Source organism: Motacilla alba, chromosome 3, assembly GCF_015832195.1.
Source record: "Motacilla alba alba isolate MOTALB_02 chromosome 3, Motacilla_alba_V1.0_pri, whole genome shotgun sequence".
Classification (NCBI taxonomy): Eukaryota; Metazoa; Chordata; class Aves; order Passeriformes; family Motacillidae; genus Motacilla; species Motacilla alba.
Window position 1 is genome coordinate 98,149,916 of NC_052018.1, and position 22,187 is coordinate 98,172,102.

General features: G+C 38.6%; 1 long non-coding RNA gene across 2 annotated transcripts in view; it reads right to left on the reverse strand.

Moving 5' to 3' along the window:
• The window catches only part of LOC119699820, a 54,263-nt gene that overhangs the window by 12,359 nt on the left and 19,717 nt on the right, over positions 1 to 22,187 (reverse strand). The window contains exons 3-4 of one of the 2 annotated variants that reach the window (XR_005256558.1): positions 9,402 to 9,530; positions 7,463 to 7,552 (exon numbers count right to left, since the gene is read on the reverse strand). This is a non-coding gene — a long non-coding RNA (uncharacterized LOC119699820). Of the gene's footprint in view, positions 1 to 7,298; positions 7,553 to 9,401; positions 9,531 to 22,187 lie in introns of those variants that run through there. The other variant, XR_005256557.1, reaches the window with a different exon arrangement.

A 22,187-nucleotide genomic window follows, 5' to 3' on the forward strand; every position in this document is an offset into this window, starting at 1 on the left:
GATACATAAACAACCAAGATAGCATTGCTAAAAAGTCAATGTGTATGTTAAAACTTTTCCCAAAGCAGGGATAAAACTCAATCACCTTGCAAAGTTTTTTTACATTCCTTTTTGTTATGCAAATGAGTGAACATAATATATTCACACCTGAATTCCATGCTTCCTCTGTTAACTTTCAATTGCTCTATTTAGTGGTCAAGAATGAAGAGCAATGAGGGTCTATCTTCAATACTTTGACAAAGAATGAAATTGATGTATTACTGTGCATATGATTTTAATGTATCCAGCCCTATATATAAACATAATTTTGTGTGATTTATATCCCTAATTAGATTCCCATGGCAACATTCTTCAGCTAACAATGTGTATCATAATCACCTTTTCTTCATACAAATGATTTCCTTAACTTCACATGCATATCTTAGCAGGTTTTATTTTTAAAACTCATGTTAACAGTTTCTCTCTTGTTACCAGTAGGGGTGCTACAATAAGAAACTAATTTGCTGTAAAAATTACTCATTTGTCAAATAAGCATTCAAATAATTGTTCCCTTTGTGACTGTTACCCTGCTGTTTCCAGTCATTTTCAAAAACTAAATTATTTACTCATTTGAAAGTTCAGCTGTGCATATTTTAATTGATATTCCCTCATAGGACTCATATTGTTAATGACAATAATTAACCCAAAATGGCTGCTAAATAATTATGCTGAAAAGATACAAAGTATTTGTGCAAAAAGTAAAATCAGCATTTGAGAAACCATCAAAACATACAACTTTCCTATTTTATGGCAAAACATGGTAATAGTTCATAATCAAATTAAGGATGAAAAGGAAAGATGTAGATTACATGCTTTGATGCAGAATACTTTATGTTTCCAATATAGCACGGTATCCTAGCTAACAATGTGTACTCAGTCATTTTAATAAATCTCTAGTATTGCTATTCCAGATAGTAATATAATGTATTCTCATGAAGTCAGTGCAGTTAGGAATGTAGTAAACCATCCATTAATAATACGTCTCTGCCATCTATCTATTGCATTTCATTCCAAGGAATCAGAGCCCTGTAATAATTTATAGCTTGTGGAATTAATGCTGAAGGCTTTCTTCTGGCAAGCATTGTTGATTTCAATGATGAGAGCTAAAAGCTTTTCAGGCCCAGCTTCTTTCTCTGGACACATCCCAGGCCAGATGCATTACCGACCTATTGTTTGTGGAACCATTTATACCAGCATAAAATCATTTTTGATTTAGCTCCTCTGCTTGTCAATAGTGCAAGTTACAGATGAAGCTCTGTATGCTCTGCAAAACAGACACAGGATGGGTTTGTCTACACGGGAAACAATCTGAGTTAACTAAGGATGTGATTTTAATGTGGGTTTCTATATACAACTATATTAAGCCCATGTGGACTCACTCATTCAGAATTAAAATAGCTCTAATTCACTTTAATCTAATTCACTTCCAAAGACCACAGAGGGGTTTAAAGTTGTTTAATCTATTTGAACAGATCATTTGAATCCACATGCCCGAGTGTCCCGACAGACACTCACACAAGCAAACAAAAACCCAGTAAAGCAATAGAGAGGTTAAGAGAGGTTGGTTGGCAGAAAGTTTTACTTCATGGTTTTTTGGTGGAAAATTTGGTTTTCAACTATATAATCTCTTTGAAAAAGGTGTTGACAATGAGTCTTCCTAAATTTCAGCTGGAAACCAAATTCCTTTTCTTTTAGAAATTAGAGCTGCTGTTGCAGTATTATTTGGTTGACTATCACATATCCTATAGTCTGCAGTCCAAGTAGTTATCCCAGCACACTGTGGTCAGGGACAACCAGGGTGACAGATAAAGCAAGGTTCATCAGAGAAATTGATTTGGAGCCAGAATACATGTTTACTATCTTAGACCAAACCACATTTGGCCTTTGATTTGTTATTAATATTCAAGATTTTGAATGCAGAAATAACTTTCTCCCCTTACCCCCTACACACCCAATCAGTTCGACCTGAAAAAGCTTTTCCAGCAGCCCATACTAACAGAGCATCCTCAAACTGAAAGGTTAGGTGGTGCTTGCAATAAAACCAAATACTTCTCCTATTTAGAGACCATGCACTCTATGATCTTGTGCTAAGGTCTTGGAGGAATAGATGCAGCTGAAGTCTGTTTAAAAGTCACAAAGTCCTGGCATTTTTCTCTTGTTAGAGGAAAGGCGGGGTTTGAAGGGGGAACAGGGTCTCTGTTCATAGGCTTAGGTGGGTGTTGGCAACAGGCATGTTTTAAAAAGAAAAATGCTGGTACTTTTGAAGAAGTATTTCCTAATTTTTGAATTTTGTCATTTAGTAAAATGCTTCATTACAGCAATTTAAGTACTCCTAGCCAGAGAACATTAATATGAATGCATCTGTCTTTTACACTTGAATTACCTCTGCAATTCCTATATGTTTTCACATGCAACTCTGGGGGTTTGCCTGTGTAGCCAGCAGCATTCACAACTCAAGCATGCCTCTGTGAATGTTTGGCTCATTTAGAGCTACCTTCCACATGCTCTAAGTTATATTTTGGATTTTGACATATAAGACAAATAGCCAAGAGACAAAGAGCATATTTATTAAAAAAAAAAAAAATTCTTTTAATTGCTCAACCCGCTCCTGCCTGAAAAATAAGCGCAAGCTATTACTGGCACCAGACAACTCCCAGTTTTCACTGGCCAGCAAAGCTGCATCTGCAAGTTCAATGAGATCAGTAAACAGTGTAGGTTAAGTAAGTGATTACTAATATTTTCCTTGAGCTACAAAACTTTTAAATAAACAACAACAACTGTGATCACAGTAACCTTCCAGAGGTTAACAGCATGCAGGTGGTCAATTGGAATTAAATGCAAACCAGACAGCTGTGGCATTATAAACTGAACATCTCCGTTCAGTTTGCTTCAGGAATTGTGTCTTCTTTCTCAAAAGCCTCAATGATACAGCACATAAATGTCAAAATGACAAGAATAAGGAAGTATGTAATAGACTAAGCATTTTAATGCCTCTTCTGGCTCACTTTTGCAGGCTGAACCGTGTTGACCACATTTGATGGCATCAGTACTTAGTATGGCTGTGTGCATGAGTTTTTAACAGCTAACATAAACAGAGATGGCCCATCAACCAACTGAGCTGTGCCGTGGGCTTGTTGTAAACCACTGGTATGATATATTTTATACTTTATTTATGATGCCACTTCACTGACCTTGAAAGACTGCTCAGAATATTGGCAATCAGATGTTGAACTGGGAGTAGGTTCAAATCCAGCTAGTGATGGTATAAACACTGATAAGAATGGATCATTTATGTCTGTAGACCTTTTTTAAAGCAGGTCTCTCAGTTTATTCCTAAGCCAAGAGGAATAGCTAATACAATTATTGACCACCGAGAAACTTATTTGAAAGGTCCCCCAGAATAAGCAGAGATTTGAGTTACAGGAGCTGAAAACCATCTTGTCCAGGACTAATGCTTTCTCCAACACCATCAACAGGGGCTGTGAAGGAAATACAGATACATCACTGATAAGGACTCCTCTTAGAGGGCTGAGCAAAAATTACCTGTGTGGTTCCCAAACACACTTAAACTGAGCACCTGAGAAATGTAATATAAGTTTAGCTCACAGTGGACATAGCCTGGCAGAAAAGTTTCTACTGGAGGGGAAAATAAAAAAAAAAAAAAAAAAGAGAGAAACCTTGAAAAGGCCTTCATCCCACATCAAGCTTTTGGCAAGTGAAGTGCACAAAGCATTTGCTTTAACAGCTTCTAGAAAAGTGCTTTTCAAAGCTGGAATCTCCTGCTTCCACACTGGCCTATCTCAGCAAATGAATGCCCCAAACCCAAAGGCCCTGCAAAGAGCAAGGGACAGAAGTGTGAAACACAGACCATGACCGTGTCCACATACACCAGCCAGCACTTGGATTCTATGGAAAAGTGCCAGCACTTCTGAAACTTGACACTGCTAAGAGATACACATTCAATTTGAGTGGATGCCTGTAAATAAATACAAATTTGTTGTCATGGTGTTTTGTAATACTGGCTCCTTAAAGCTAGTAACACTCACCTCCCAGTGAGGCAATTTGCCTCTAGGTACAATTGTTTCTCAGGCTGCCATATCACCTCCCAATCTACTGTCCTGTACCTTAACCCAGGCTGTGAGTCACCGGCAGCTCCAATGTGCTTCTGTGCAGCAGTATGGTGCCAGTGAGGTCAGGGCACATGTCCCCAGTCATCCTCCAGCAGCTGCTTCAAACCAGGCAGTGGAAATAGCGAAGTTACAGCGATCTCTAAAGTGCGTCATCACATTGTCATTTGTGCAAGGTTGACAAAGAATCATGGAATCTTTAAAGTGGGAAAGACCTCTTAAATCATCCAGTCCAACCATTAGCCCAGTACCAACACCACTCTCACCATCAAACCATGTCATCAAGTACCATACCCAGTCATTTTTTGAGCATTTCCAGAGATGGACATCACTTCCCTGGGAAGCCTGGTACAGTGCTTTATAACTCTTTCCATGAGATTTTTTTTTTCCTAATGTTCAATCTCAACTTCCCCTGGCACAACTGAGGCCATTTCCTCTCATCCTACCACTAATTATCTCGGAGGAAAGACTGACACCTGGCTGCAACCTCCTTTCAAGGAGTTGTAGAAAGTGATAAGGTCTCCCCTAAGCCTCCTTTCTTGTAGGCTAAACACGCCCAGCTCCCTTGGCTGCTCCTTATCAGAACTGTGCTCCAGACCTTTTCACAGCTTAGTTGCCCTCCTCTGGATGCTCTCCAGCACCTTTGTTCCTTTGTTGTGCTGCTTATGGAGGACACATTTCCTCTACAGACACATCTACCTGCTCAGAGCTGATCCCTACTGCACAGGCCGGTATCTGCTGGCCCTAGACCAGAGCTGCACACGTGCACCACACCTCAGTGTTTCTCCCAGCCAGCCAAGCTGGGTGGCCAAATCTAAGCAGAGAGCCGTTGAGCTCCAGCTGCAGCCTTTCCATTACTGGTAGCACCAGTTGTTCCCTCTTCTTTCTGCTCAGCCAAAAAATTTTCAGAAAATTTATAGGAATTTCATAACCTCCATAAAATCTGGTTTAAATAATCCAGTTCAGAAGTTATTAGGGAAAACAAACACTCTGGCAAGCTTTTAACACACTAACGAGGTCTTCAGCCTCAGCAAACACTTAGAAAGTTGAGTGAACAATTGAGAACTGAATATTTTGAACCTCTTAAAATGCAGGTTAACGTCCAGTGTTATCCCTTTCTAAAAACAGCTCTGTTCTGCTTGCCATGTATTTGTTCTGTGTACACTTATATCAGCTGAACCAAGATGTTCCTCCAAAAACCAAGGAACACTTCTATTACTAAGAAATTCAAGGAATACAGTTTTGCATCTCACCCAAAGCAATGAAGCCTCAACTCCTTAATGACATGATGATTCTATTACAAACAGAAACTTTGATTCAGCTCTGAGGCAAGAACATGTAACAATGGACTGCATGATGCAGAGGAGAATTTTTCAGCCTCTTCAACCAGCATTACCTGTGAGTGATACATTACAGAATTGAATGCCAGAAAAGTGGATTGTAGAATAAAAAGTATAGTGTTTCATAATTTGATTTAAATCAATTATACCATCTCTCACTGGAATGTTCATGAGCTTCAGAAATAAAACATATAAATGAAACCAGCTGCTCTGGATACTCTTTCCTTGGGATAGATTTCACTTGAACTCCACTAGCTTTCGTCTGCTGCAAGTTATTGTAATGCAGCATCAGAGTGGAGAGCTGTACAAGTTACTGCAAGGTAAACAGTTTCCATTAAAAAATGCATAAGATTAAAATCCTTTCCTGCAATGGTTGGCTAAAATCTGAGGAATTCCTCTGGGGCTGACAGGGACACCAAGGTAGTTACTGGCACCTCAGCAAGATCCATTAATTTATAGCTATTTACTATATCATATAATCTTCCTGATTTGTCTCAGCCTGGAGCCCCTCCGTGCCCAACAGCACGGAGGTCTGCAGTGTTTAGAATGAAGAATAATTACAACTGGAGAAGCACATGCAACTAAAGCTCCATGTTCTTTAATCTCCAAGTCTAATGCATGTGTAGATTTTGGCATCATTCTTAAAATGATTGTTTGTAACTAAATACCGTATCTCAGTGCTTAGATACCAAGATGACTGAGCTTTTCATAAATCAGAATAAATATATAAAGGCAAAATCCTGGCTGTACTGAACTCAGTGGGAGCACTGCCAGCTACTTTAAGGGAGCCAGGGCTTCGTGCAAAAGGTTTTCGGCAGCCCAAGCTGTCCAGTGTTTTGGTTGCAGTATTTTCAACTCCCTTTGAAGGCCTCTTTTTCCCATCCAGCATCTGCAGTAGCATGACACTGAGATAAAATTGCATGCTCAATTCCCAGCCAAAGTAAAAGAAAAATATTCTTTGTTAAAATAAGGGGTAATTCCAGCTTCAGTTCACAAATGTAAGGTACAAAATCCTTTGACTTTGTGAAGATTCCTCTGTTTTTTTTCTGTTCTTTATAGCAGACAGGCTCCTGCCCAGAGCAGAAGGCAGCATCCTCACTGGATGTTCATTTTGATAACATGCAGAAATGAAACAAAGGAGAACTCCACCTCTCCCCCTTTTTTGATCTTTCCTTAAAGAGACAATCATCTTCTCATACAGATGCTTATGTATCTTCTCTTAGCATGTTATCCAAGTGTCTTAAATTCTTCTGCAGTGTTACACCAGTTCCTTCAAAGTGAATAAATGTCTCATTCTACAGTCAGAGTACTCAAAGAGAGGCAAAAAAACAGCTTGTAGGTGAAAACAAGATTATTTTCATAGCTACTGTGCGCTTAACTTTCCCCAGCTCAAATAACTTAGAACACAAAAGCAGGTGTCATATGCAATGAGTGGTGATTTAGGACAAAGTGACATGTGCACTACACTATCAGTCTAACAAACTGTTTACACTGATATACTTAAAATACTTGCATTCCTAAGAAGTTAGTACCAGAAAGGTGTTTCTATAGGATCAACAGTGTCAAATTAATATGCATGACAAGACAGCAGCTTCTATAACAATAAAAATCAAAATGATTTTGAAATTACTTATCTCTGGAAGTCCAAATGTTCTTGTGAAGAGACAAAAGGAGGAGGAGACATAAAAAGACAGCATGAAATGGACTTTTTCATAATAAGACAAAACAAGCTAAAAAATGTGATTCCCTTCCTTTTCCTGAAAGATTGAAAATGCAGATCCTGTTCCTAGAATGATTCAAAGTAACCACTAATAAACACAATTATTTTGGGCAAAAACAGGTTATTACTATAAATTCCAACTAAAGAATTTATTTTTTTTAAAGACCTAAAAAATGTTTAAGGACTGGAAGGATAACTGTAAATGGCAAAAATTTCAACACCAGGAAACAACTCACTTGTAAGAAGACTCATGTTCACAATCTTTGGCACATTCAGTTGATGTCCCACATGGCACAGTGACCTCAGGATCCCTCATATCTTTACCACTGTGAAAAAACAAAAGAATCTTATAAAAAAGGGCTTAAGGCAAAGTGGGTCAAGGAAGCAGGTGTTGTGGTATATTTTAAGTAACAATTTCTTCAGTGAGAAATGGAAGCACAAGGTTTGACCCCTAACAACAACATCACAGAGAGGGGATGGGAAGGTTTTAAGTTTGAATGGTGACTCCCTTGAAATGCACGTGACCTGGTAACCCCTGTGAGACAAGGCAGAGCTGAGCTAAGGAGGAGAGGGGGCTCCAAGAAACAAGCTTAAGGTTTTTGGAAACAAAGAGAGCACTCAAACTGGTCCTGGAAACTACCTTAATCAAAACTGCAAGGATCTACAAACTCTCTCTACAAACAACACTTTCAACAGCTGGGATAACTACCCCATCTAAAGCATACTTAAAAAACATTTGTCTGTGGATAGATGGGAATGTGTCCCTCCAAAGTCACATTTTATTTACAATTTCAGCACTGGACACTTAGTCTTTCACAGCATCTAAGTTAAATACCCTTCTGGTTTGACTGAACTGTCTTTTAGAAGACATTCTTACCTTCATGGATGGAGATGGCAATTCAAGGACCATATAGCAGTAGATGATGGCCATTGAAAATATTTTATCTCCTTAAAAAAACACAAGTAGAAGACTGGGGAATATGGTCAAGAACCAGCTTGCAGAGGAATAACCACTAGTAAAACCACCACATGGATTTCATATCCTCTCAGTTTCCTTAAGTGTAATGTGAAATATTAAACTTCTATTTCTTCTGGTCTGAGGCATAATAGGAATTAAGCTTTCCCTCATTTTGCCAAAGGTCCTGCAAGGCTGTTTACCTGGCTGTAAAAACAAGCCTACTGTCTCAAAAGACAGAGCTGTACAGAAATTAAATAAGATCAAGAGAGCATTCAGCATGACACCTAGAAATATACCGTAGATGTAACAGGAGAAGATTGGCCATATTAGGCACAAATGAAGTAATGTTGATGAGACTACTCTCTTGTAATACCAAAGAAAGGGCTAAAGCTAATGCTTAAAGTGACCTGGGACCTATGGGAAGGGCCATGAAAAAATAACACAGATTTAAGGATCCTGCATTCACCCCTTCTTCTTTTTTTTTTCTTTTTTTTTTTTAATTTATTTACTCTTTCTTTTTCTGAGCCTACAATTTACAGAGAAGCAGATGGAGTCCTCTGAACCCCACACTTCAATATTCACCAACCATCATGGAAAGCTGTGCGAAACATTTCTTGTGCCCTCAGGAAGCTGCTGAAATTTGGAAAGAGAAAAAGCACACAACTTTATTGAGGTCGGTGCAAGCCTAGAGATTTCCAAGTTGCATGTCTCTGTTAATCAAAGTGACTGTGCCAACATGATTAGAATACCCACAAAGCCAAGCCAATCAAGCAGCTAACTGAGGGAGACCACAGAGCAGATAGCAAATACCACTGGAGTTGTTCATTGTCTCAAAAGATTATCACTGCAGTTGTTCAAACTCTTGTGACCAACAAGGGATTTCAGTGACTCATTGCTATTGTGTTTCTGCAGCTCAACATTATGTCCCATGCATATTCTGGAGCTCCATAGCACCACATGCGTATAAAAATGTGCCACTCTTAATAAAATATCTTTGTGGTAAAAGAAGTACCAATAATATTTGCACAAAAGCAGAATGCCAACCAAGCACTGAACTACATTAAACAACTCATTGGGTGCCATTCCAAAACAGCATCTGCCATGGCCCCAGGAAGTAGCTTTAAAAAAAAATAATAGTAAAATAAGCGATTTTTCTGAAAGATCACAGCTTTTAACATACCAAGGAAACGTCAAGAACAAATTAACATATGACTCACCTCCCTGAGGTCAATCCCATGGTTTCATTATCAGTCAAGCAGCATCCATTGTTGCAAAAGCAGTTCAAAGCATCCACTCCATCCATGTGCCACACTGAATACACAGCGAGTCTTCATGTATATACAGCACTGTTAAAAAAGGAGGATGGCAGGATAACATTTAAAAGGAAAACAAACAACCCTTCCCACACTGAAGTTGGAAAGGCCAGCGAAGCCCATACAAGTCAGTAAGGGCTAGGAAAGAAAATGCTCATTTTTCTGACAGTCTTAAAACTTTCCCAAGAAAATGAGGGCATGCAGCTGGGGCACACCAATCAGCTGCTCTGGCAAAGGTCACCGAAGGAAAGATCCCTTGCTAGTTCAACAGCGGTGGCTTCTTAAATAATCTTGAAACAATGAATAGCATGTGAACATGAATGCTTTTTCCTCCACAGGAAGGAAAACAGGGCCCACATAACTCCTGTTGTCCTCCTGAAAGTACCGCTTCCAAGCAGAGCAGAGCGTCTCCTTCTGACCAGAGCAACCAAGCATGCTGAAATGAAAACAACGGACTTAAGTGACAACCTGGAAAGGAATCATGGAGGAGTAAGTTCCCTCCAAGAGACAGGGTTTGGGCTCCTGCCACAACTAAAGAGGCAGATTACACTTCTGACACTGACAAGCTTTGAGTGCCATATCAGACAAAGGTAGGAGATAACAGGGAAACCCTCAATACATCAATCATGTCACAGAGAGGTGTCAGGCATAGTAAGAATCTGGCTGAGTTAAGGTTAAAAAAAAAGAATCGTGATATTAGGCTTTTACTTGGATAACTAGGGGAAGGGAGGAGGATTGTATTTTCTAATTAAAATCCTGATTTAAAAAATGCATGTGCAGAGGGTGCTCTAATAGTAGATTTTGGCTGTTGAAGAGTGGATGAGCAGTGAGGGGAGCGCCACACAGGGACAAGTTTCTAGGGATTCTGCTCCTTCCTCTCCTTTCTCACAGCTGATGACATGACACAGGAGAAATGAACTGAACATATTTACACTCTTCTCTCCTCATTTTCTTTTTTCCTTTTCAGCGTCCTGAACTGGGTTAGCAACAACATATAAGGAGCCTTATGGATATGATGGACAACCCACACTGGCACCAAGCTGTGGAATGCCATCAGACCTTTCCCTCAAGAAACAGTCCTTCCTCTGCTTGCATTCCAAGCACCAACAGAAGACAAAGCTTTAGGACTTCCACTCTCCTGGGGATCCACATCCCTGGTGTAGTAACTGCTTGCCATCACTGCACTTTAGGAAAGCCTAAAATTTGGCAAACCTCTTAGGGTGAGAATCTGCTCTCCGTGATAGGTCTTGACAAAAATTATGCAGCTGAAAGGATGGCTATAATAGACTGGAACTTCACAGCCTCTTTGTGGTCACCACAGAGCCAGAGGATCCCACTCACAATAGCCCACAAAAACAATGAAAATATAAAAAGCTTAAAATTAACTCAAACTTGAAAGCATTACTGGAGTTTACCATGAAAGGTGCACTGTGCATACATATACAACAGGAACCCTACAACACACAAAGCTTTCTACAGATATTCAAGACACCCTTTCAACTTTGATTCACTTAAGCAAAACATCACTGAAGCAGTGTTAATCCTCTTGTTTACAGTTACACCCACGAAAGAATGGGAATTCACAGCTCGAGATCAAACAGATACACTAAAGGGAGCTATTTAACATTACTAAGGATAGAACCCTGTAATTACTGTATCAGGGAGGTTGCATCTTTCAACACAGGTTTCGCTTTAAGAAGAAAAAAAGAAATAGGGAGCTTTATTCAGCTCTGATCTTGTCTCAGTCTGATATCTATTTTAAGTTAAAACTAAACAAAATACCAATTTATTGACCATTGTTTCAGGACCCCAGATCATCAGAAAACTATATGAAAGAAACTATATGAAAGAGGCAACACAGATAAAGAAGCATTAAAGGCATGGAGCAACCAAATGCAGCTGTGTACCCAAATATGAATATTGTTACCTTTGCACCTGCAAAGCACAACTGTTACCAAGGTCAGGTTGAAAACTGGAGAATCTTGAGGAGCTCAAGGCAAACATAAACCTTGATGGTAAGACCCTAAACATCCTACAGTCCATGTGTGAGGTCTCATTAACTTTCACAGAGTATTTTTTGGGCAATGTGGGTGCCTGATTTTCTGATCCTGTATTCACATTACTGTCAGGAGGTGGCTCTTCCAAGCAGCCTTAGCCTTAGGAGGTAGAGTGCCTTAGTTATATGAAGTTGATGTTGCAAAATGCAAATTTGGGGCCCTTTGTCACATTGACAGCATTTCAATAGAATCTAGTCTTGGTACTTCAGTTCTAGTAGCAGCTCTAGGTTCAACATGAATGCCAGACTACAGAAAATCCTCCAAACTATTTTAAAAGGAATTATTTAGCTGATATTCCTACTGAAGTTTGCAGTTAATCAATTATCCACAACAATTCACCATGAAGTCTGCAAGATTTTATGAACCCGTTCAATAAGAACAGTCTAAATACAAGAGCAGGATTCCTTGTAGCAGAGAATTTATTCATATATTGATATTTTCCATAAGGAAGAAGAAAAATAGAAGGAAGCCTGTACCTGTGAAAACAAATAGATTATGCTAGCAACTTCACTCAAATTATCTCTGTTGCATTAAAATCCCACTAATGCAACTCCCCTATGCCCTTGAGAAACCCCATCCACTTTTAGCAGCCGAAGCATTCAAGATCTACAACATAAAGCAATTGGATTTTGAATGCAGGTTGCTTCATTTTAAAACATTACTGCACTTTGATGTTTATCTGTTTAAGAGAGTTTATTGCAGCTAATTCACAGCAGGAGTGCCCTGTGGCATCCTCAGAAATTATATTAAAAATATAAAAGATAAGAAAGGAAAACATAATAATTACATAATCTAATTTTTTATGGCTACACAACAAAAATTAAATCCTAATTTTGTAATGTATATGCATAGAACTATTTCTGACACATACCAAAAGCATGAAACCATCATACACAGTCCTTTTATTGGAAAGTCTGACAAACTGAAACAGCAAGGTACTCAATACCATATTAGTTAGATTTCAACTTTATTTAGAAAATGAGTTGCAAGGATTAGCCAGAAACATATGGATGGCAGGTAATGTTGCTACCCTCAAACAAAGTTCATGCACGAATGGTATTTTTTGATTAACTACTACTCCAACAACTGATGCAGTCACTCCCCTGCACCACTTAAATTAATTAATCCCCAAAAATTGACCACTGTGGTGCATGGCCTGGTTTGTTCAAGGTGTTACTGAACATGCCCATAACACACTGGCAAATGTAGCAAGAATACAGCAAACCATTAAGACCTGAAAACTCCATTATGCCAAGCCCAAGGAAATGTATAATTAGCAAAACATGAACGTCATTACCATGCTTTTATCTTTAGCTACATCTTTTGAAGACAGAAACTTTCAGGCTGCATCTTGAGTTGCTTCCTGAGTAGCAAATTTGGTCCAGCTGCAGTAGAGATCAATTATTATGCATCAGTTTATCTGTAATTTCAGATATGAAATGAATGAAAGAGTGTTATTCTATATTAACACTGCAAGGAGAAACATCATTTGTGGAATCACACTGCAAAAGAGCTTTTACAAAGGAAAGCCTCAACTGAGAGATCTTCTACTGAGTCATCCCTTTCAAAACAACCCTTCAAAAGAGTCTATCTGAAATGCTTTCCAGAGGTCTTATGGTTAGACTGAATTTTCTTAAAGCCTAAAAGTTCTTTTGATGTTGGTGCCTTCCCAAAGCAGCCCCAACTCAGTCCACATTTAGCTAGAAGATCTGCAATTCATGTTATTCCACAGGACTGGTAAACCTAGAATGTTTTTCAGAGAAGGGAAGAGTTTAAAGATTATCTATCCCAGATGCAGTGGCTGGAGAAAAATGGGTGATTCCAAAGGAAAAATGAGAACAGATATCCAGGTCCCTGTTTCTACTAAAACGAATGAGGATGGATTCACCAGACATTCAAAGGTCAGCTCTGAGCTCCTAAGTTTCATAGTCTGACTCTCACACATTGGGATCAATACAAATGCCTTTCCAGGTCAAGGAGGGTTAAGAATAAAGACTAACTCAGAAGAAATACAAAAAAAAATCAAAGATACTCCTCCACAATGACTGAAATTTTAGATAGAAATGTAGTTCAACAGAAAAAGGGGTGTGTTTCAACACACCTGAATGGGCTCAAGTAGATTCCCTAGGAACCAAGTTCTTTGAAAACAGACAAAGGAGTCTTGATTTAAACAACTTGGGAATGCTGGAACCCACCTGAAAATCTTATGTGATAAACAGCCTAAACAAAGCAAGCCAAAAAAACTTCAAGAGTATTTCTTCATTTTAAGAGAAACTGTGCCACAGACCTCATTACAGTCTCAGCTTGTCCTTTTATTCCAGTGTTGAAGACTGCTGATGCAGTAAATCCTGTCTAGTAAATAAAAAAAGCCAACACAGACAGGCACCTTTCAAAAGAGGCACACACAGGCAGAGACTCTGAGGAAAGAGCCCTTATTCCAGCTATTGCACTTAACCCATGGGCCTCCTTTTTCTCTTAATATCTAGTCTATGTCAAAACCAAGCAAAACTGAAGTATTTTATGAACTCTCAGATAAAAATCCCATTTTCATGGTCATCAACAAAAAATGACATGCTTCACTTTACCAGACACACTGAAAACATCGCTTTCAGACAAAAATATCCTTTGAATATCAAAATTCTAGGCTTAAATATTTCCTTCTCCAAAATTATACCTTTATGGGAAAAAACCACAACAGACTACATTCTGCCCAAAACTGAGTAACATTTCCTCCTGGATAGGCACCTCTGAGAGCTTAGAGCCAGCAAAAGGCAGGTGGGAGGATCTAAGCCATCTAGATCTAAGGATCTAGAGCTGACTACAGTTCTAAGTGGGTATTTAGCTCAACAAATTGACCAAAAGACACACTTGTTCTGCAGAGGGGACCTGCAAAGGCAATTCAATCCCATTCTGCCCTTTGCAGCTGAGATACAAAGGCCTTTACTTGTCCTCTGTCACTGTTTTACTAACACCATACATATATACTGGCTTATTAGTGAAGGCTACCTCTGCACAGAGCTGCTGCTGACCAGAAATTTCTGCAGAAAATGAGAATTTAGGGAATTTATACAAGTCCAATTTAAATGTACACATTTCCTCTGCTAGAATCCAACTCAGATTTGAAAGGAGAAACAAGTAGAATTGGAGATCTGCTACACTTAACATTGTCTCCATAAACAAAGGTGTGAATGAAAGACTCCAAACCTGTATTCACTATTTTTATGTAGCTTCTATTTCATGACCACCACCAAGGTACTCCTCACACATGAGAGAGGGAGGGAGAGAGGAAGAAAAAGATTTAATAAATAACAGAGAGGAAAATCCTGATGACGTTAATCTCAACCACAGTGAAACAATAGTTTGAAAGCATGCCAGGTTTCTCTCTAGTCCCAGGCTGAAGCCCAGCATCCAGCTCATTAAAGTAAATAAAATATAACAGTGAATGAAAAAGAAAAATAATAAGAAAGATCACATGAATAATAGAGATAATCTGAGCACAAGTCCAACCAAATGATGTCAACTATTATTTAATTTTTACTTTGCTCTCTCAGAGACAACACCAGAGAGAGCAGGGGGAGGGGGACCCGGGAAGCAGTGTGTTAAGGAGAGAAAGTCAAGGATATCCCAGGGGGGTTTTGATAACATAATCACTAAAATAATATATATACATTTTAAAGCCTTTTGACATTATTCCCTTCCAATACAACGTCAAGTCAGGAGGAATAAAAAAAGGTAATATTCAGAATTGCAGGAATATTTACACTGAACAGCTCTGGGCCATTGTACCCCAAATGCACCTTCAGTCAGGATGGAATTTGGCCCAGCATGGACATTTGTTTATATAATTATTGTGTGGGTTAAATCAGTTCTTGACAAAGTAAAGAAGATTGACGTTAGTAGTTTAAGTCATTTTTATTTAAAATTATTAGTATTCAACCAGGGATGAAAATTTGGATGTAAAAAAGATGCTACATCTTTTCTTCTGGTTTAGTAGGAAGCTAATCATAACTGTTTTGAGAAGTCTTTGATGCCCAAATTCATGAAGATTTTTTCCAAACCTAAGGACAAATTTTAATACACTCTTCTTCCTACCAAATCTCAGGAAAACATTCTGGCTTCTGATCAACAGCACCAGAACTGAGATCTTTTGGAAGTGCATTCAAAGACCCAGGAGATTTGGTCTGTCACAGACAAAGGAAATCCTACTCCATAAGCTCCCATTGGCAAAGTTTTACCAGGTATGGCATATATTAAAAAAAAAAAAAATGTATTAATCAGTATTTGAGAAAAAAACTTTGAATTCTCAGAACCCAGGTTGTGCAGGTTACATAAATTTAACTTTTACACTACCTTGATAATCAGTCCTTACTCTTAAAGCCAGAAGGAAACCAAAAATCATGATGACTGCTGTTATCTTCAGTGATGCCAGATTTTCATCTCCAGACACAGAAAAGTCACAGAAAAATCAAAGTGTTACCAAGTACATTTTCATTTCTAAGCATTGAGCCAAACATCGGTCACCTTTGTAATCAACCTGTGAGTTAGTGACAAATAAAGACTTTTATGCTGACCTGAATATAATTCTTGTAGAGTTGAATGGACAGTGGCAGATGGGGGGAACCTGTCCAAGACTATGCATTTTAATACAGCAAAGCAGATTTACTAATTTTTTTGGCTGCCTTTGCTGTCATTTTGGGTTTTGATTTGACTGACCTTTTGTATCACCCTTCCTGAGTGTAATATACACATGGAAATTGAGTGTATGAGTAGGCATTCAAATCCAAACTTAGATTCTTGGACATGAATAGCACAAGTGACCAAATATTGAAACTACCATATTTTAAGTAAAAAAACCAACAAACAAAACTATAAAAAAAATCATCTCTACTTCTACCTCAATACAGAATTACAACATTCACAGGTTACATCTATTAATCAGGAAAGCTGATTGCCCAACCAGACACCAGGCTAAAAAAGATTAACAATTATAAAATATGAATTGCAAATCACAAGTGCAAAAACCTAAGTATTTGTGAACAATCTTCAAACAATGAATTATTAATTGAAGAACTTTGTGAGCAACTTCCTACAGCAAATAAATCAGAGAATTCTGCAATCTGCACAATTTATTGAATAAATTATTAATTGTAATTCAAGTATTCACTCAGATCTGAATCTTTCTTTTTTAGTTAATCACTATGAAGATTAACCAAAAATCTGCCTAATTCTATTGCCATGATGTAAATTAAAATGTACCCACTACCTATAGTGTTGTTGGAAGTAGTCAAGCATGTGGCAGAAAGATACTGAGGTCATTCAAACTGTAATCTAATAATCTAATAATCTATTTCACCATAAGTGAAGTTTTGGGTATTTTAGATAGCACAGTGGTGTATGAGAGCAATTTCAGATACCTGCAATTAATGGACTTCCTGAGATAATCTGACTGTAACTCCATATATTTATAGCCCTTACTTGCAGAAACAAATGCAAGAAAGATTTGAGAATAAGATCAGCTTTTTATTCTCTTTAAAAGCTGGGATAAGAGAGAGGGGTTTTGCATGGATTTGCTCAGCATGCCCTCCAAGTCATCCCCTGCCCTTCTGGGTGAACTTGGCAACTTTGAGCTCATTTGTTCTCATTTTGCCTCAGTTGCCCAAGTCTGTAAAGAAGATAACTTCTCTGAGCTGGAGATTAAACACATGGGGCTGATCAGGGCTTAAGATGAACAGCAAATAGTAAGATCGAAAGCCAAAGTAAGGGACTTTGACTTCTAGGAATGAGCATCATGTTTACAAAACAGGATCACAAACAGCAGCTTTTAACTTCCCTTCTTGATTACCCTACATCTTCTGCCTTTGCAGCTAACACTTATGATTACTACACTGGTTTAGAAATAACCACTCTAAGCTATGGTGAACTCTCAATATGTTGGGTAATACCATAGTAGAAAATAATCAAGAAAAATAGTGTTAACTGCATGATCCATTATTTGGGACGTACAGTAAACACTCTACAGAGAAGGAACATCTGTGATGCTGTCTGTGGAACATGGGGATCCCTGAACACATCCCAGAGCCACACCAGGCAGCACAGCAACCCACAAAACGTGGCTCTGCAGCTCCCAGACCACAGGCAGGAAAAGAATCTATGGCTGCACTCATAACATATCTGGCATTCCCAACAATCAAGGATTGACTGTCAATTTTTTATTATTATTATTATTGCGGCCCTTAAGGTTTCCAAACACTGTGGGATTTCATAGCATGATTCTTCATAAGCAGCATAGACAAGCACATCCAGAAGGAGCTTGGGAAAAACAGGAAACTAGGCAGGCACAGACAGCTTTTGTTTCACAGAGCAGACAAAACTTTTCTGAATCATCATCTTTAACACAAAGGAGCATCTTGAGGTAGAGATGTGAGAAAGGCACATAGCTAATGAAGCAACAAGAAATCTCCAGCAAATTATCTCTTAATCTCACTTTCTTAAAAAAAATTCTAATGAGCACAAGTGTCTATTTCCAACAAAATCTATCTTCACCCACCTGAGAAAAGGAATTTGCCCAAGTTAGCTTAAAAATATTGTAGAACAAATGTAAAGCAAACTTCAATCTCAGTTTGATAGCAAAAATTAGAAAACAGAGTTTTAGGTATATTGTTCTTAATTATCTCTGGCCCATAGAACATAATACTCAGTAACCCATGGCTTTTAATTAAGGCTTTTAAAAGTGGTATTAACATTAGATCACATTAGGATCTTGCTACAAGTTTCTCCAAGAATTTGTAATTTTACTGAAGTCAGCAGGGGTCACTTTGGATTTACACGAGTACAGTTGTGGTAATAATCCAGTCACTGGCTCTAAAGGTTTAGGTTTGGTTTAAACAGTAGGGCATTAATATTATCATTAGTCACCACCAGAGAATGAGCTGACATAAGTGAGTGAATACACACAGAAATAACTGGGTGCTGTATCAGGAGGAACCACTTTAATTATTTTTTTTAATAAAACCCAGAAATTTATATTTTATTCACCTCTATTTTACACATCCTATACAAAAAACTTCATCTCAGAGCCCTGAGATACAGAATCCACTGCATTTATTCTCTCAGTGCCTACAACTCACTTTCACATCTGTCTTATGTTTGATCAGAAGGGCTAAGCAGTAACAAGGAAAGGATGGCCCATTTAGAGTCACATTCCTCCAAACTCTAATGCCCTGTTGAATGTTCTCTCACCTCACATCTCTCTGTTGCAGCTGTAAATGGTTTTCATGCTTATGTTGCTCTCAGAACAGCAAGAAGGATACTTGCTATAGTTACAGTGAATGCATTCATTTTTTTCACTTCAACAATATTTTTTAAAATTATCTGTTTTGCACTTTCAGTATTCCACAGGAATTTAAAAATAGTAAAGCCATGCATAGAATAAATACCTTGAATTTGCTACCTAGATTTAATTTCTGCTTGTTTCATAGGATGAGTTAATTTGCCGTAAAACTTTAACCACTGCTGATCCTGGATTCCAGCATCCATAGCTCCCTACAGAATTTTATTGCCCCTAATATAATAATAAAATGTAGTTTAACCTTCACTACTAATTTCAGAATTAACTACTACAAATCCGACTAAACGGCCTTTTTTATCCCATGCACATTATCTGCTCATCATTCACCAGAACCTGCCTTCTTTCCACAGCTTAAAGTTCAGTAAGGGGTTCAACAAAAGATTTACAGTTACAAAGAATTTCTAAGCACAGAAAAGCTTCCAGAGGAAGGATATCTAAAATATCACTGCAGGAGAAGCCTTCCAAATCTCACACCTCTACAATGCAAAACAATCACAAATTGTTGCTAATTAGAGATCAGGTGAACTGCGCAGATGAAGTGTAATCCTGCTAAAAAATAGATTTGAGTAATAGAAACACAACAAATGATGCTATGAACTAAACCTCTGGAAGAGGTAGAAAACACCCAACTTCTAGCACTGATGGCCCCTAAGAAACAGATACTCACTAGTCTGAAAATAGGCCTTTTGAAAGCCAGGTAAGACACAGCAACAAACCCTTTCATGCCCTTCCATGCATTTCCTTTTGGCAGTACCAAAACCAAACAATCCAGCAGTATTCTCTTCATTTGGATAGGCACATGAAAAGGAATATGCTGTTTATTGAAAAGGGAATATTGCAATATTATGGTATGTTTATTTGCTTGCAGGATTAAAGAAACAAAAAATTAATTAAAAACAGAAAAACATTTTTGGTCCAAACCTGCCTCAGTCAGACTTAAAAATCCCATTAATTCACACTTCCTACTGCCAGTGCCCTGCTACATGGAATACCATAGGCACTGCAATGGGCACTCACGGTGTGGGTGCAGTGATGAATAAAAACCAATTTAATCTCAGTCTAAATCTTGGGCCAGCTATTCAGCAATGCAAGCACCTAAGAACTAGCAGATATTCTTAAAACCCAGCAGCTTTAGTGATCCACTATGCTTATTATTGCAGGTTCTCTTCTGTAGCAAGACTACATTACAAAACTGAAGGATTAAATGACACAAATTTTAATGCAACCTTAAGCCTCACACCTCTCATTGCAAGTCCCAGAGTTGTGTTCAGAGAATCACTGAATATATGGGAAACAGAGCTGGACTGGTGGGCAATTCCACCATCACCCAATATTTTTCATTCCACAGACATGCCAAATAGCTCCCTTTGGAGGCCATGGCTGGCTTGTGCCAGCAGTTCATGCTGAAGGCTTGAGCCGACCCCCACAGGAAGAAGGTTGCCTTGACACAAGACATCTTCTCTGACCTCAGTTTGCCTGTGTTTCCCACCATAAAACATTTCAAGCCTGCCTTGACTCCCTAAAGCACATCTGTCTCCAACTCCTAATCTGGATAACACCTTCAAGTTGTCTGAACAACCCTCTACCGACACTCTTTTGTTTTCCCCTTCCCTTATTCTGCTCAATAAAGCTGGCTTTTGGCATATTAAAGCTTAATTTGTTTAAGAACAAACAGTTGGGGGCCTGCATCTCACAGACAAAAGTGACAGATCACACGAGGAAACCAAAGACTTAAGGGGCAGAAGATTTGGCAGGTTTGTGTCTCAGCGGAGATGCAGAGCTCATTGTCGTTTTTCCAAAAGGCATTACACAGGGCTCCAAGGTGGAGCTGTTTACCAATACCATGATCTCTCCCCAGATGCAGTTGCTACTGCAGCTAATTAAGAGAACAATTAAGACTAAGGCAATCAGTCAAGTACACAGATTCGACTCATTTTCTCCACTCTCTGATGCTGCGCTGGCTCCCAGAGGGCTAAACCTTATTCACTCATTCAGAAAATGACAGGAAGAAGCTATTAAATATCTGAAAACCATAAAAATGCAATCATACTGTTCCTGCACTAAGCCACTCACCAGAGACCAATGCCAGGCAACTTAAGAAACTTGCTGGCCCCCAGAATTCACATACTTACAAATAAGAAAATTAATCAAAAGCAGTTCAGATCAAAATTTAATTAAAAAGAAAAGGATTGCAGAAGACTTCCTGAGATTTCTCTGTTTTATGTTTATGACTGATCAATATTACGTGTTATCAGCTCAGTGTATGACAAATTCCACTGGGCATCTTTAAAGAGGAAGTAACAGATTAAATATTGAGCTAAACAATTTAATCTCTGCTTTAAAAGGTTTTCAGATATTTGTAAAGGTAAATCCTATTAGAGTATAAATGTCTCCATCTGCCCGTGCTGTAGTCTCGTCACAGAGGAATTTGTAAACACCAGGAGACAGGCCCTCATTAAGTATAAATTTCCTTCTTTTGTAGAACTATTGATGAAAAAAAGAGAAAGCATTTATGTCTTCAATGGAGCAGGGGAAAGGGTCTTAGGAGTGAGATTTAAATGTATCTATAGATATAAGTAAATATTTATCACACTTCTAGAACAGTCAATGCCAACTGGCTCCCTAAATCCATTTAAATGCAACTGAGAGCACTGATCCTTCACACCTCACAGTGACAGTGAAAAAGACTCATCTCCTGGAAATAAAAACATAGTCAACTGTGCCAAGTACATACAAGAACAGAGAGTTACATGTGATAAAGAAACAAATTAAGGGAAAGGCTAAGTCCAAAATATACTGCATGCCTATTATATACAGACACTATATATTATATACACATGCAGGCATGCAATAAATATGGTATGTCATGCACACAAAGGTCAGACTGACAATGTAGATATTTAAACCATGCAATATCAAGGAAAAAGCACAATGCAGGTGCCCTCTCAGCTGCAGGGTAGAAATGTAGAAGGTGCACAAGGCCTTCAAAAGTACTGCAGCACCCAGCCTATCTTCACTGGGGAATGCCTTACCCCACTGACCAACATCTGTTCTGCAATATCTGCATACATGTATCATCACTGGACTTGGAGCACACACACAGGAGGCATTGTTGGCATTGTTCCAACCCTTGCTGCAGCCCAGAACCTGGTAACCTTGAACACAGAACCTGTACTCACCTACCTGTATTGCCCTGCCCCAAGGACCAAACCCATCTCTAAAATAAATCCGTAAGTGACCAGCAGGAACACCACCAGTTCCCCAAAAACACTTGCTCAAGTGTTT